General features: G+C 31.3%; 1 protein-coding gene across 13 annotated transcripts in view; it reads left to right on the top strand.

Moving 5' to 3' along the window:
• Positions 1 to 5,207, top strand: part of LOC108742888 (interference hedgehog) — a 95,841-nt gene that overhangs the window by 23,530 nt on the left and 67,104 nt on the right. The window lies entirely within an intron of this gene.

The following is a 5,207-nucleotide window of genomic DNA, read 5'->3' as shown; positions in this document are numbered from 1 at the left end:
TCTTTTTGATTTTATCCTTGAATGCTTCTCTTAATCCATATTGTATAATCTAGAAAGTTGGTTTTGAACCAGTTTTTGTTATCAAAATGCATAGGATGAAATTTTGCTAACTTCTGTACATTTCTGATAATAATTTAATATATTAAGAAATAAGAAAATTATTTTTGCAGTCCCACCGCATAACAAAGACAAGAGTAAAGAGGCCCTTCCTCCCTATCCTTCGACGTAGTCCGGTGGGGCTGTCCGCCCACTAACATTAATAACAGGTGGGGGTGAAACACCTAAAAGTTTTTATTTTGTAATTTAAAATTTCAAATCTGAATTAAATAATACAATTTTTGAGTTTTGTCTGTAACTGAGGATTACCCTTTAGTTGTCGAAACGCTTATTATGTTTGTAAACGTTTTATATAAAATTTTCGGGTGATGATGATGATGATGATGTTTTCTTTTTAGTTCAATTTCACATAAATTCCAATTGTTTTTCTTGTATCAATTTATTATATGAATTACTTTAAACTTTTAAATGCATTTTAAATAAAATTTTTTTAAAAGGATTTTATTTTAGGTCCTTAACTAAACCAGTACTGAAACTTCCACTATAATGTAAGCCATATCATGTTATAGCTCTTTTGTTAAAATTGATTAAGGATTTTATTCTTGAACAGGCTTCATCAATCGGTGTGGTAAAGAATAAAACACGTTTACTCATAAACAGCAGTCTTAAGTTTTTAATTTTAATGTAAAATGGTCATTATGTCCATGTAATGGTTCTTAAAGTTATCTGCGCGCCGTTTATACTGTTTTAACAGTTTTTACACGTAATCTGTTGTGACCTTTTAGAATAAAACTCCTTTAAAGTTAAGCCCAACAATATTTTTTTTGTATAAACAACAACATATGGTTTCTATTAGTAACGCAATTTATATTACGTTATCCTACGTTCCACCCACTGATTGGCATACTTATTGCAATCAGGGCCATGACTTTGCTGTGGTATAATTTTCTACGTTTCTACTCATAGTTTACGTCCATTGAATGAGCAGGTAGAATAGATAGAATACGTATAATGTAAAAGCTTGCCCACATTACCTTTCAGCTTTCCTTTTTAAAAACGCACCGCTTTGTAGGCCAAAATTTAAAATAAAATACTTTCCCTGCAAAAGTTAACGATCGACACAAGTCACACAATTTTTGGTTGCGTCTACCTGTCCCATAAATCACTCCCACTATAACGTTGCAAATGGAATTTCGAAGACTACATTTTTGTAAGTTACCTATAACATTATTATGAGGAATATCGAACTTTCTACGAGGTTAGTCTACAATCGATGAATTTATTATTCGGTAAGGATTTTCATGTAATTTTTCAATACGGTCCTTCTTAAGTCTGTTTTATATTTGATTCACAACTACTTTAATTTTTTTTGTCTTAAAGATTATACAATAATAATAAATTCTGGTTACGTAATAGTTGAACCTCTGGAATTTGATATAACAACTAAAAGAAATGGCTTAAGTTGATAATGAAGTCTGGAGACAAGGTGTTTTGAACTTGGAATTTTTATTTGACATCACAATTAATTAGCACGTATTCTCTAAAAAATTTCGGGTTTTTTCGCTTGACATTTGAGGTGATAAAATTCAAATGCATCTGATAAGCTTAATTCAATTAACGGGTTTTTTGGATAAGTGGTTATTGTACGCTTAACTAAATTATCTAAATACAAACATTACCGGGCATGTGAGACTTCTTTGAAGAAAAATTCTTCAACCTCCTGCATTAAAATAAGTTGCACAATTACACCTTTACGATATTTTCAAATTAATGTTCTACGAATGCTGACTGATCTATTTTTTGAGTGTTAACTCACTCCTACCATTTTTCGTAATATATCTTGTTGAAGAGATCAATTCTTTATAATAATTTATCTGCAAAAGGTGATTTTGCACACAAGTATAACAGTGTCATGAATGGGGAAGATACACTAAATTATTAAATTAATCTTTTAGTAAAAAATACACAAATATCTGAGTTTTTGTCAATTCTACATTTTCTGCGTCTTCCTTTTACAATACTTGTGTCATATCATCATTATGTCTTATAATTGCGGCTAATTTTTTTTTTATATGGAACCTCAAGAAATCTACGTTGGTATTAACCAACTGTACCTTTTGAAGTACTTTCTGTTACAAAAAAGCATGCACCAGTTTTATTGCTTAGTTATTAATCATGCGGTTTCGTTTTTGTTTTTTCGATCCAGTTTTATGTGCTTTAAAAGCCGGTTTTCTGAATAATGAAGGTATACAAAGTCTTAAAATTTACAGGTTTTATGGCGCCGCTATCGCAATTTACAAGTCTGACAATATCGGTTTCCAAGAATTGACAAAAACATCATTTTATATGGTGTGAAAAGCTTACCCAGATAATATCCGGTAATAATATTGTAAAAAGTATCATACATTGTCTAAACAAAATGAAATATGCTAACAGGGCTTTGTTTTTAATAAATATAGGCACATAGGTGTGTGTGTGTGTTAGTATATATTTTAATTTACTTATAAAATTCGGTTTTATTAGAAAGCTTTTAATAATAATTGTCACAAAAAATGTATAAAAGGTCGACTTTAATAACATATAGAGGCACAAAACCAAAGATATGTATTTTCAAAAATAGTTTTCGTTACTTATAGTGACATAAGTCTACTAATTCTTGTATTCCGAATAGTTGGGACAGAATTTGTATAATGAACAGCTCGAGCTTCCTAAATGCATTTTATTTCGAAAATATATCTTCTGCGTCTTAATACTGAGAAACCGAAATCAGACAATAGTCATTCAAAAAAAAAATTTATTTTAGTTATTTCTGAATTAAGAAGATAATTCATATTCGCACTCATCTAGTTAGATAAATTTTTGACTTTAGAAATCCGAGTTAAAAGGTTTGGAACAAAAGCAAATCAAAGTCCATATGTATGTCAAGGGAACAAACAATATAACCAATTAGAAAAGATATATAGAAGTTCGACCATATATCTAAAGTTTTACTAGGTATCTTTTTTAAGATCATAACATATTTTTTTAACTGCATTGTGGTGATGCTTCAGTATCAAACATTCGTATAAAATTTAATAATAGTACAAAAAACTGTATCTATCATTGCCCTTCCTATTTCCAAAACAATATTCCTATCAAGCAGTTTAATGGCTTCAATAAATTATACAGAAAAGACTTGCTTAATATTTATCCGTACGCATGCCAATCCCTGTAAGGTTATTTTTGTAATAGATATACGTATTAAACTGCCGCAAAGGAGTAATGCATCTATGATCTTATGTTAGTTTACGAGCCTTTTTCTCGGCGAATAATATAATGGGATGAAACAGGAAATAAATTTGACGCACCTTTTCCTTCTTCGTAACCACACACACTCCTCCAAACTTTTCCTTCCAATGTATTGTACAAAGGTGTCCTACCTTTGTAAGTAACACCGGTTGACATAGACATGAAGGCGTATGCAAATTGAAATTCCGTTAATAGAACATACGACGTGTTTGATCACTTAATGGTCATAAACTAAAAAAAAGTCTTTACAAGAGCAAAAAATGCCGCAGATAACGTAGTTGTCTTATTTGAAAGTGACTATTTTCATATAACATAATGTGGATATTTCAGGAGGTATGATTGCATGATCTGAAATTGTTAGGGGCATCATTTCGCATATCTCTAGCTGAGAGTTGTTCTTTGAGAATCAAGATCTGTTCTTTTAAGAATCGAGTGTCATTTAATGAGCGAACAATTTCAAATCACTGCATTCAAATAATGTCATTCATCATTGAGGGATTAAAAAATTAGTCTTACGTGGTCACATTGTCAGAGGTACACAAAAGGACATAGGGTATCTTTGGATAGGATAATGCCTAGTTCCCTCCCATATACCTGTTTTTTATTAGGGTTAAAATTTTTGGTATGTCGAATTCCCTCCCAATTATACATCAATTGCCTCACAACGGCGGCGGGTGACCTTGAGTGCTAATTGCCACTATAAAGTCACACATCACATATTAATCTTACAATTAATATTATTCATATATTATAGACCCTACAATAACAATAATAATTTTATCAGACTACCCTTCTATTGGTCAAATACAAGACAAACTAAAACTACAAAAGTTTTTCTGGATGATTGCATCAAAAAGTTAGACGTACACGAATTTCCAAATATTGAATTTGTTAAGGTAGTGGGAAACCATTTTAAAATNAATAAAACAAAAATACAGGTATGGCAGGGAAGAAAAAGTAGGGAAAGAGTGAATATAAAGATAGGAAACAAAAACTAAGAAGAAGTGGCTGATTTTCGGCTTTTTGGAAGTCAGATAAGTCAGGACGGAAAGAGTAATAGAGATACAAGGCAGAGGATAGCGAAGGGTCGAGTCGCCTTCAATAAAAAGAACGGTTAATTTACAAATTCGAAAAAGATTGTTATAGGTATGTTTGTAGCGTGGCATTGTACGGGTGCGAAAAGGAAAAGGTTAGAAATGAAGAGGTATTAAAAAGAAAATGAGAACAGAGGACTCCATGGAAGTCAATAAGAAATAGGCGAGATAGGTTGGTAGGACACCTTCTTAGGCATGAAGGTCTAGTCAGAGATATATTAAAGGAAGAAACAGGAGTTAGGAGGGGTTGAGGTGGGCCTAGATTAGATTACTGTTCGCAAATAGTTCAGGATAAGGGATGTTCTAGTTTTAGGGAAATGCGAAGATTAGCTCAGGATAGGAAAGAGTGGAGGTGCGTGTCAAATCGATGATGATGATGACTACTTTTAATACAGTCTTCTGTTGTCATTATTTGTATCTGGCAGGTTTATAACATTTAATGACACAGGTCCATCACTTTTTTCATCGAAGCAGAAAATAATTTCTTACATTATTAGATATCTATTCTTTTTTCCAATATGAATGTTACCAGTGACTCATTTGAATAATTTTTTAGATGTTTGTAACTAAAAGTATTAACAATTTTCATTCGAAATTTAATACGGCTATTAGTTTTCGTTATTTACAGATGGCCTGTAGTATTACTAGTGACAAGTAAAAGGTGATTCAACTTTGAACTTTTTTCTTTATATTACTTTTCAAAAATATCTTGAATTTACACTTGTACGCTAACAACACAAAAAATTTTTTTTTATTATTTGTACACAA

The sequence above is a fragment of the Agrilus planipennis genome, unplaced genomic scaffold (assembly GCF_000699045.2).
Source record: "Agrilus planipennis isolate EAB-ADULT unplaced genomic scaffold, Apla_2.0 scaffold12, whole genome shotgun sequence".
Taxonomy (NCBI): Eukaryota; Metazoa; Arthropoda; class Insecta; order Coleoptera; family Buprestidae; genus Agrilus; species Agrilus planipennis.
This window is presented reverse-complemented; position numbering and strand designations above follow the sequence as displayed.